The sequence below is a fragment of the Symphalangus syndactylus genome, chromosome 6 (assembly GCF_028878055.3).
Source record: "Symphalangus syndactylus isolate Jambi chromosome 6, NHGRI_mSymSyn1-v2.1_pri, whole genome shotgun sequence".
In the NCBI taxonomy this organism is placed as follows: domain Eukaryota; kingdom Metazoa; phylum Chordata; class Mammalia; order Primates; family Hylobatidae; genus Symphalangus; species Symphalangus syndactylus.
Window position 1 is genome coordinate 110,870,656 of NC_072428.2, and position 12,309 is coordinate 110,882,964.

The 12,309-nt window shown below is 34.5% G+C and overlaps 1 protein-coding gene across 2 annotated transcripts in view; it reads right to left on the reverse strand.

The window, feature by feature from the left end:
• TSPAN12 (tetraspanin 12) overlaps positions 1-12,309 on the reverse strand; it is a 167,905-nt gene that overhangs the window by 147,237 nt on the left and 8,359 nt on the right. The gene's annotated exons all lie outside the window — the stretch shown is intronic.

The window sequence follows — 12,309 nt, forward strand, 5'->3', positions numbered from 1 at the left end:
TCTCAGGGCCTAGAAAATCAACTGAGTTTTTGAGATACTCTTCATTCTGTTCCTCGTTAAAACTTTATGCCCTACTCCTCATTTAATTGTTAAGAGATAATAAACCAATTCACAAAATATACTGATTTCTGACAACTCCCAAAAAACAGGCATTTTTATCAGGAACAATGCATTGAATGGTGGCTTGTTTTGGTGAAGCTGCTCTTGGAAGGAGGGCCTTCCCACACAAACACTTGCCAACCCTGCAAGAACCCAGCCCTGGGTATCAAAATCATAATGGAATTATTCTGTGGATAAATGAGGACTTTAGGACCAAATGGGCTTTAAAGTAAGAAAAAAGTGACCAGTGCTGTGTTAATTCAAATCAAAGTGATTTTTATTGCTGTCTACACCACAGACTGATATTTAAGGAAGTGATATTCCTTTATTGCCCTGAAAGTGCCATTGACTATAAACTACTTTGCTTTTTGTTATTTTCTTGCCTCTCCTCACCTTAACATTAAATCTTACTCTTTAGTTGCCATAAAAAATGTTTAAAAGGCTTTCTAAAATATATTGGAAATATCTGGGAACTATTAATTGAGTGCTTACCACATGGCAGATATTAAGTCTTTCATCTTATGTGCTCTACAACACATAATATGTATTATCATCCTCACCAGATGGAGAAGACAGGAGCTCTCCAGTTCCCAAATGAACGTATGTGGTAGAACTGGCACTGATACCCAGACCCAATTCCAGTGCCCATGACTTTAACCACTCTTCATTATAATGCTTGCAAAAGTCAGGCCCCCTTCTACAAACTTTACATATATCTACTCTTTTTATCTTTACAACAACCTTATGAAGTAGGAATTGTTACTATCCCCACTTAGAAGTGAGGAAACTGAGGCAAGGAACAGTTAAATACAGTCAGTGAGTTATGGATAAAACATTTACTCTCATGTTGTCCAACTCCTAAGCATGTGCTGCTAACAACAGCACCAACAAAAGTGTTAAATAAAGCAGAGTATATTTTGAAGACATGGCAATATATAAAGTTTTAAGATAAAGTCAAAATGTATCTCTAATATTTTCATAGCATTAAAAGCAATAAACTATACTTAACTAAAAACTTTTGATAAGAATCAATCTTCAGAGATATTTTAATATTTGAATGATCCAAAAGCACCCTTTCAAAATTACATTATATTTTAATTTATATAAGACAATGCAAAGATGGGCCTTTAAAACGTGTATTTTTTTACTATATACATTAATAAAATGTTAAGTTAAAAATTGATCTTTTTAACTTAAAGGTTAATCAGTTTTAAAGATTTATTTTGTGCTAACAGTAGATAATGTGTAAACTCATTTAAATAAATTTTGAGAAAATAGAAAGTAAATGGTTAATTGCTGATGATGTATTTGCAGACTGCAAAAAAAAAAAAACAACAAAAAGGAAATTATGACTAATTCAGCTGCAGAAAAAATTAACTGAAAGAGAAGAAGGTGTGTATTTGTTTAAATCTGGGCTAACAGTCAAGTTGGAAGACATACGGAAATTCCATTTTCCTGTTGATGAATCAAATCAATTAAAGATTCTGATCTTGAAATATATGTTACCATCCATAATTTACTTCTTCAGTTGAGAATGCACACACAGTTTAAAGTAAAATACTACATGTTTGTGGTAAAGGGCCATAGTAAAGTATTCAATATTTATCATCAAATTTCATTTATTGACATAGCTATCTCTAAAAGTTTACAGTAAAAATGAATAACACTGGTGCTTACTTTTGAGAAAGGAATGTAATAGCTACTAATATTAATGATACTAATCACCATCCTAAAAGCCAAATTGAACATGAGTGTGTGTTTGCAATGTAGACTAGAAAGGGAAGATAGGAGGTCAGTTTTATTAGACGTAAGTTTATGCAAGTGGTCAGTTTTTAATGGGGGTTGAAAGATTTTCTTAAATAATTCAATGAACATTGACTTTAAAGCTCTAAGTTTTAAAGGAATGAGAGAGAGATGAACAAAGAACTTTCCATTTGAACAAAGAACTTAAAAAAAGGGGGGGCCAGGGAAGATAGCTCTAAAAGTTGCAAAGACATAGAGGTTGCCATTAACTCTTTTTCTACCAGATTATACTGCTTGGCTTTAAAGTAGAAAGCACTGTAAAGGCGAGTGAGAGAGAAATCAGTTTCTCCTATGAAGAGAAATTAGTCAGGAACCCTCACAAGAGAAAATGATGTATTACATTTGATATATAATCATTAACAAAAAGCGTCCAAAATGCTGAAACAAAAGCTGGGGTTAGGAATCTAGGGAGACTGTACATGATTTTGGGGATTTGACACTAAGAAAATTTCATGGCAAGTGTTGTCCTTAATTCAGAAGGGAAAGACAGAGTTTATCTTAAACAGTAATTGCTGCAACTGACGACAAGGGAGAAAAAAATCCTTAAATAATTTATGCTTCTTGAAATTGTGCTCTAAATATTTATTTCTTGGCAAATTATAGAAAACAAATGAAACATCAAAAACAGAAAACGGTATGAAGTTAGAACTAAATCTCAATGTAATTGTCATATCCTGAGTGAAATCTAATACACTAATCTATTAGATTGGCTATAAAATCAGTTACAATATACAATATAGAGATATAATATACAATATACGATCAGATACAAGAGACATATTTAAAATAAAATGATCTCTAGGGAGATTGAAGGTAAAGGGCAAAAAATACTGACCTTGAAAAATACGTTACAATATACAATATACAGATACAATATACAATCAGATACAAGAGACATATTTAAAGTAAAAGGACTCAAGGGTAAAGGGCAAAAAAAAATACTAATCATGAAAAATGTTGAGTTTGTAAAATTAGTATCAGGCAGTTATGAAATCAAAGCAAAAGGCATTAAAGAAAAAAGTGAATAGTTTAAAATGATAAAGAATGCAAGCTACAAAGATCTCTCTCAAAGATTTTTATGCATCAAATAACAGCTTCAAAATTCAAAATGGCTAAGCTCCATAAAGTAAAAATAGAAACAGAAAAACAATAATACCTAGCTCAGAATATGACAGATTAAATACAGATAAAAATAAGTTAGGATGTAAAGGCCCCAAGTAACAACACTGTAAGACTTTTAGGTAGACACTGGATACAGTATCCTCAAAATATATATAAAGTAACTTTCCAAAAATTACTTTAAGCTTTTAGGAAAATTGACCATATGTTAAGCCACAAAATTGAATAAACTCTATAGAAACAACACAGAACGCATTACCTGATCACAGGCAAAAAAATTAGAATTCAAAACATAGACAGAAAAATCTTCACAACTACCTAGAAATTCAAAATTCTAGTTAAGCAATTATAGAGTGAAATAATGTCAAAACCAAAATTTTAGAATATTTGGAATATATACTAATGACAATAAAACATACATAATTACATAAGAATGAATAAAAATAAATGAAATATGTATTGAACTCAAGAATTTGAAGAAAGAATAATGAAATAACATGAAAAAGAAAACTGTTTTCAATAAAGTTTTTTGGTTAAAACCAATAGATTCTATGTTTAATCAATTCAGGCAGTTTATACATTTTATCAGAAGACATCAGGAAGCTCATTAACCCTCCAGCAGGACTCATAAACTAGGCTTAGAAGCTCCACAGCCAAGAGCAACATTAAAAAATCACAGCACTGAACTGAACATACAGTCATCACTGCTAAATATGGAAATTGCAACTTGTACCATCAGCTCTGCACTGGATGTGAACGCTGCCACTCTTAGAATGAATTTCTCATGATGCCAGCTTCCTCATCACTTTCTGATTCAGTCTCCTGTGAGTCCATCTGATTGGGAGAGCTGAGGTCACATGCTGTGCCATAGTCTCAAATGTTTGTGCCCCACCCCACCCACAAACTCATATACTAAAATCAAATCCCCAGTGCAATAGCATTAAGAGGTGGGGTCTTTAAGAGGTGATTAGGTCATGAGGGTGAAGCCCTTATGAGGGGATTATTGCCTTTATAAAGAGGACTAAAGGATCTGGTTTGCCCTTTATACCCTATGAGGATTTACTAGTGCTTTGGTCTTGGACTTTCTAGTCTCCAGAACTGTAAGAAATAAATGTCTGTTGTTTATAAATTACTCACTCTGTGGTGTTTTGTTATTGCAGCCTGAAAGAGTTAAGGCATGCTTTAAAGAAATCTGGGAAAGCAATAATCTATCTGGCTTTTGTTCCTGAAGATAAAGAACTCCCCAAACCTAGAGATTGTATTTCATAACAGCTCAAAAATACTACAAATACGACAGCCCACTGCATTAGCTTCTCAGCACTAACACATACCTGTATCAAACTGAAACTTCTGAAAACTCATCAACAAAAACAACTTAACATAATGCAACATAATGCCACTATTCCTCATATAATGAAAGCAAGTTCACCCTCTAACAAAAAAGGAAACAATTCAGGTCTTACAAATTGCTACATCTAAACCAGCAAAATCACAGGATTGGAAATCAAATATTTGGGAAGCAGATCACTCTCATTTGAATTCTTACATTCTAGGACTCAATATATTCTGGGTACTAGAATAGCAGTTCTATATATTGGTTCCTAGTTCCAAATATATAGATATAAATATATAGTGCATCCTATAAGACAATACACCAGCCTTATAAGGTGTCTCCCAAGAGGCACTAAATCTAAGTTTGAAAATTCTACCAATTCATAGAGTGGACTCTTTTGAGATTATTATAAGGTAAGACTTGTGAATCCTATAAATATTACCTCATTGCTTTATTTATTTCACTGTGAAATGAAATTATTGAGTCAGATACAATGACTGTGATTAGATATTTAGTCAATCCATAGATGGTGGCAGGGAAAGTGAATCAAAACTGACTTTATCCCACTAAAGAAAATATAATTGCTCCTTCTAACTTGGAAGATGTCCAACATATTCACAAGCTGGGCATAATTGGTTGCTGTTGCTATTATTTCTGGTACATAGTAATCACACTACCAAGTCAATCTGGATGAGGAAAAATTCTTGTTGAGCTCAAGCAAAACCTCTGCCCTTGCCACATGTCCACTGAGCAAGCCTCAGGGTTGAATAGGAAAAGTAACTGACAACATCCACAGAGTTGAGCATCTTGCTCATCTGATTAAAGCAAGCCTATTTTTCTGTGGAGGTATTTTTGTAAACATTCATATGAGACACAAATATTCTCATACATTGGGTCTAATACATATCATTTCCCCCAAAGTCCTCGTTACCAATCTTCCAATGTTGCTTTTCCGAAGTCCCAGATCATTTAGTCTAATCATTAAACCATAACCATGAATTGGTATGCCTAGTTCCTTATCTCAAGTCATCCAACTCTACAATTCCTTCTTTTTTAAGTGAAAGCAAATTTACTAGAGAAGTAAAGAAACAAAAGAATGGCTACCCCAAAGACAGAGCAGCCCCACTCTACAATTCTTATAATTAGCATTGCTTCCATTCTGTTCAGTTCTCATGGCTACAGCTTAGCCCAATGATGCACTTTTTATCTGACTTTACTGCAGAAGAAAGTGTCAGGAATCATGATGGGGTAGTCCATGACACAGCCTATGGCTTATTTGAAATTATACTATTTGGCAATAAAATCCAAGAGAGTATAGGTGAAAAAATAAAAGGGTGTGAGGGAAGAAGGCACAGATAATATAAGAGGATGACGTTTTGACCTGGCCACTGTTTAGTACTACTGCTTGTCCTCAAGAAGTGTGTATCTAGAGCACATTTCTGGATAACCTCTGGGTAGGTCGGGAAGTGGAGAAATTCACTGGTTGCCACTCTCCAGTGGTCAAAGATTTTCCCTATAGTGTGTTAATTTTTCAGCAGGGTGTGCATGCATAGATGTGATCATGGAGCAGAAGCAGGAGGTAGGAGACATGAAGCAGGGGCTGGAGGTCAGAACTGCATGATATAGACAAAGCAGAAGAAGCCCACTGTGTGACAAGGGTACAAGGCATCCCTCTGATTGTGCCTAAGTGATGTCAGTTAAATCTCAGGCAGTTTGGAAATATAAACAGATGCCAGAAGCTCTGATAGAATTCGTCAACGTTTTCTGATATACAAAGACTCATATCTGTAACTTCTTGATATCCAGTCCTGGAAGCATTATTTTACCATATAGTGAGCCAGTGTAATGTCCAGTAAAACACTGAAATGATCAAGGTCCTGAGGGATTAAACTATGGCATGGAGCGGAAGCAAGATAGTAAAGGTGCACTGCTGTCCCTTCTAGATGAAAGATACCTTCTTTCAATGTTCTGGCTTACTGGGATATAGAAAAAAAATAACATTTCACAGATAAATAGTTGCATACCAGGTCCCGGCGTATGGGCTGACTTGCTCCTATAAATAGACCACATCTGAAACAACAGTAGCAATTTGCATCACCATACAATTTAACTTTGAAAGTCTGCTTTCGTTCCAGCAAAGATGTCTTAGGCTCAATGGCAATGTAACAAATATCAGAACCACTAAGCTTCTCATTATTCTATAATAAATAATTATGGAGCTACTAATATATGCCAGATACACTTCTCAGTAATTATGTACAAGTTAATAAAATAAAAATCCCTGTCCTTATGGAGTTCACATTCTAGTGAGCAAAAGACAAAAATACAAATCAGTAAGATATATATGTCTAATCTTATATGTTGTATAAGATATAGCTATATATAAATAAGATCTATATATTATTAATATGTATATTTATCTATCTATAAAATATATGAATATATTTACCATATATAATCTTATCTTACAAATAAATTATATATATGTATATATATATATATATATATATAAAAAATCATGGACCACATAATGGCATTTTGGTCAATGGTCAATGACAGACCACATATGCGATGGTGGTCTTATAGGTACAATGGAGCTAAAAATTCCTATTGCTTAGTTATTTGTGTTACAGTTTCCTATAGTATGCAGTACAGTAACATGCTATAGAAACAATAGGCTACATACTGAATAGCCTGAGTGTGTAGTAGGTTATATCAACTATGTTTGCATAAGTACATTCTGATGTTTGCACAATGACAAAATCGCCTAACAATTCATTTCTCAGTATGTATCCTCATCATTAAGTGACTATAATAAAGAAAAAAGAGGAGTACTTGGTTGGGCAAGGAATTGGGGGGTGTTGAAATTTTAAATAGGGTCGCTAGAGAAAATCTTACTTAGAAGGACGTAATTTGACTGACATCCACAGAGTTGTAGCGGAGGAAGCAAGTCGTGCAGACATATCTGGAGGAAACAGTTGACAGAAAGGTCCTTAGGTAGACACCTGCCTGGTGTGTTCAAGAAGAGTCAGGAGGTTGTCATGGCTATAGTGCAGTGAATGAGGTGGTGTAGAAGAAAATGACAACAGAGAGATGACAGGAAGTCAGGTCATTTGGGGCCTTGTGGGCCATTGTAAGGACTGTGGCTTTTGCTGTGACTTAAATGGTAAACCATTGGAGGGTTGAGGAGAAGAGAAAGGTCATTTGACGTACCTTTTAGGACGATAACTATGTGCTAGTCACGTAGAGAATGGATAGTAAAGAGGAAGGGGAAGAGAGAGGCAGGAAGGCCAGTTAGCACACTGCTACAATCATACAGAGAGATCATGGTAGATTTGTCCAGTGTGGACTAGGCATATGTCTTCAAGGTTTAATGGTAGCATTGATCTCTCTGGTACTCCTGAAATGTGTTATCACTTGACAATTGGATAGCACTCGAAGAATAAAGTGATTTCCACTGGCCCTTTCCTAGTATTGTTTCAAAGCAGAGATTCTCCCAATTGTGCATTACATGAATATGTATTTCAACATTACATTAAGGAACTGATGAATTATTAAAGACTGAGTTCAGAGGAGTAGTAGGTGTACTATGAGGCAGAGTTTCTTGAAAACTACATTACTCACATGAATCCTAGAAGTACCTACATTCATCTGTGAACTGCAGAATTCTTTGTACTCAGGAAGCAACAATTAGTTAAGAGCAGTATCCAATAGTCTCAGAAAAGGTAGGTATATTTCACCTAATTGCAAATTGTGTCTTTGGAGAAGGTTAGGAAAAAAAAATTAACGGCATGGCCTTACAATGATGCATGGTCCCTTTTCAAGTGTATCAATCTCCCCATCATTAAAGGGAATCTAGATGTATAAACTAATTCAGGTCTCAGAATCTAATATGGTGGTTCCAATTAAGATCCTGTTCTCTCCAGACCTCGAGTTTTTGGTTAGAGAGAATAAAGACAGCCTTAGTGTGTTGTCCATTTACTAATTTATATGAACCTGACTAACATTCAGCCATCAATCACTGAACATTACTGAAGGTCAGATCACTCAGATTACCACTCAGGCCACAGAGATATTAAGAGGACTAAGCCCACTTCGCCCCTGGTAGTTAAATGTGGCTATTTGGCCCGTGCTATCTTGGATCCCAGCATCCCTGCTGCAATCAAAGAGTTCATACCAACTGCAGGATCTTCTACCAGCTTCCTTAGCCTACAAAGAATGTTCCCCTAGAACATTTTTTAAAGTTACTGATGTGCTCAAAATACATTTCCCAGTGTCTTGATAAAGGGAAAGTCTTCAGACATACTCAGCAGATATGATTAGGAGGAGGGTGAAAGAAGAGCATTTTATAAATTCATTCCAAGCTTCCTATCTCCCTAAGTCTTGGGTTCATCTCTCCAAGGAATTTTTGGCACCTCAATCCATTAAATGTAGGCCACTGTTAAATACTTATTTAGTCAACTGGTCAAATGGAACTGCTTCCAACTGCTTAAGCCTACAAGACCCAGATTCCCTGGCATATGCCCCCACATGGAAAAATTCAGCCCAACCTAAAATTGTTTATCCTGTCTTAGTTGAGCATCTTCACAATGCATTTACAATTCCATTCTCCCTATTTTTTTGCTGATATAAGTTAGAAAGTCTTGCACATGTGGGTGCATTAACCTTTTCATCTTAAGTTTGACTTTGTATTTGGTCTTCTCTAAAAAAAAAAAAAAGCGTTTTTACTTTTATGGCAGTGTAAGTTCAGAAATATTTGAAGATTTGTGGTCTCTGAGTCGTCCAAAACCTCTCACAGGACCACATTTCTGTTCTTCATGTCCTGAACTTTCATGGAAAAAAAAAAAAAACAAAAAAAAACAAAACATTGTGTTCACACAAGAGATATGGTAGGGCTGTGAATTCTTCTGATGCTACAATCCTACAACCGATAGGATCTAGTTTGAAGTTTACTGGTTGCAACACATTTTTTTTTTTGTCACATTCAGACAAAAATTTTGGGAATGCATTGAGAAAATAGTTTAGTTTTCCACTGTTATTTTTTAACTTATCCAGCACAATGTTAAAAGCAAACACCCGATCTTTAATTCTTCACAGCGTTCACACTTGAGGACAACATAACTGATACCTAAATCAGAAAAGGCAAAGACTAGAAAAGAAAACTACAAGCCAATAATCAATAATCCTCATGAGCATAGACACAAAAAATCCTCAAAATATTGGCAACTCAAACCCTTTAGTATATAAAAAGTATTGCTATAGTATAACCAAGCGGGGTTTACCCCCAGAAACGCAAAGTTGGTTTAGTGATCAAAAATCAATCAATAAAATTTACCACCTAATCCAAATAAAGGAGAAAAATCATACGTGATATCATGAAATTTAGATAAAGCATCTGACAAAATTCAACACCAATTACCTATTTATTTTTTTTCTTTGAGACAATGGAGTAGATGGCATGATTGAGAATTACAAGGTAACTGAGGATGTAATAAAAGAAAAACAGAGAAATTATAAACTACAGAAACAGAGGGAAAATGAGTAATAATTAATGGTCCCAATATAAAACAAAGTAAAAAGCGGCATGATTTTGAGCATGTGATGGAGTGTCATAAAACGGTGTTGAAAACATTTTTCTTCAATTGCCCCACAGTTGTAATATTAAAGCCCCAGAAGAAAAGGTTCTTTGCCTTAGTATTAAAAAAATATAGTGACAGTGATATAAATGTTACTTATTTCTAACCTTTTAGAGTTACCCTGTAGACATCCCAATAAAGACTCTGGGGTAATATTGTTACAGAGCAGAACATATTAACAAACATGACAATGTAAAAAGATAGTTAAAGGAGGTAGAAAATTGAATGGGAGGAGATAAAGATAGGAAAAAAGTTATGCGCTCTAATAACTTTATCTTCTGAGGAAGAGTCAAGAAAGCCTGTCTCAAAATGACGGAGTTAGGGTTGCGTTAGAGTTAGGAGTAGGATTATACATACATAATTAACATTAAAGTTGTAAGCAATAAAATAACAAATCATAGAAGAAGCAACGTATCTCATCTAAAATTAACAAATTAAGAACATTATAAACATATAATTTTGACTTCTGAAGGCAACTGTCAGAAGAATGTAAAACAGAAATAGTAATTATCTCCAGGGAACGGAAGGGCGGAAGGGAGATGAGGAGATGAGGACTAATAGGGCAGGAGTCTGTTGCATTTTACCACAAGCTCTTTTACACTATTACTTTGTTACTACATTCATGTACTACTCTGAAAAAATATCTATCATCTGTCAATTCATAATTTTATAATAAAATTGGGGGGACAATTAAATGAACACTTAGAATATAAGTATTTCAGATTACTGGTCTTTCATTTTACCATGATATTTGTTACTATAAATATAATATTTTTATAAACCAAGAGTAAGGGTAATAGTACTGAATTGTTTAAAATGGCCTATCAAACTACCTTTGACTTTTTGTTTTTTCTGATGAGTTTTTAAGTTGGAAAAAAGACTAAGTGCGTACTTTAAAAGTTCTTTAAGCACACAGAGTACTAATATAACGAGAATAAATGCCTCTGAATTTCACAAAATCAACTACAAAAGAACATATGCTTATAGTAAAGAGTATTGGGTTCAGCAGTACAAAAATAAAGATTATAAAATACTAGAACAGGCTACCAATAAAACTATGAACAACTATACATTACTATTAGGTGACATATTTTATTTTCTCAATATTTATATACAATTTTTTTTTCCTTCAAAAAAAAAAGTAAAACATCGGAAATAACAGTACTCAGGATATACCTTAAGAAGGTAAAAAAGTCATGGTTCCTATATCTGTGGAACTTCTATTTTAAAATCTTTAATACATATTTGCATAAAATGTGTTTTTCCTAAAACATACAAAATTATTTTCTTTTGTTTTATTGTTTTGCATCTACTATTATTTTTGTTTTAGGAATTAGAGAAGTAGAAAAAGGAAAAAAAAATCTATGGAGGACAAATGATAATATAACACAAAAATTTGTTTACCACTGCCCTCTACTGTACAATTTTCTCAAACCAACATTGATAAGGAAATGACAATGTGACTGATAGGCATGGAACACTAACCCAAGAATGTTGAGTATTCTTCAGCTATAATATCTATCTGAAGCAGAGTTTCTTAATCTCATCATTATTGACATTCTGGGTCCCGATAATTATTTGTTGCAGGTGGTTGTACTGTGTATTGTAAGACATTTTGGCAGCATCTCTGGCCTCTAATTACAAGATGCCAGTAGTACTTCCACAAGTTATGACAACTAAAATGTCTCCAGACATTGCCAAATATCTACTGAAGGGCAAAATCACTCCTGGTTGAGAACCACTGATCTATCAGTTAGCAGTTCTATCTGTAATTCAGTTTCATTACAAATCAAAGCCCTAGGCATCAAACAATGTTATCTGTTCCCATGGATCCACTTATAAGCTATATCTGGATGGCATACAGAATTACTTGTTTACTCCATCAATTTAGTTCTGAAAACACACCCTCACATGTTGAACTAGATGACTAAGCTACTCAAATGATACCAAAACACTGATGGTGCTATCCTCTTAGTATCATCTTCTCCTGCCATCATCACACAATCATCCCAGGGTGAGTATGTGCAAGAAACAGGACTTCACCTGGCATCCAAAACAGATGCCTCTCTCTACAATTACTTAATTCCAAAACCTGAATTACGCTGTTTCTGCTACCTTAGTTGACCTTAACCTAGCATTCTGAAAGTTGTCCCATGTTCCAGGATTTGTCTTGGCAACTAATTCTTTCCTCCACATGTTTTTAACCTCATTTCCTATTTGTGTATTTGCTTCCCCCAGATCCCTGACCTTTATGCGTCTGACCCAAGGCCAGTAATGGGACTCAGAATCCTAAATGCTTCATTTGTTTAATCACTTGGC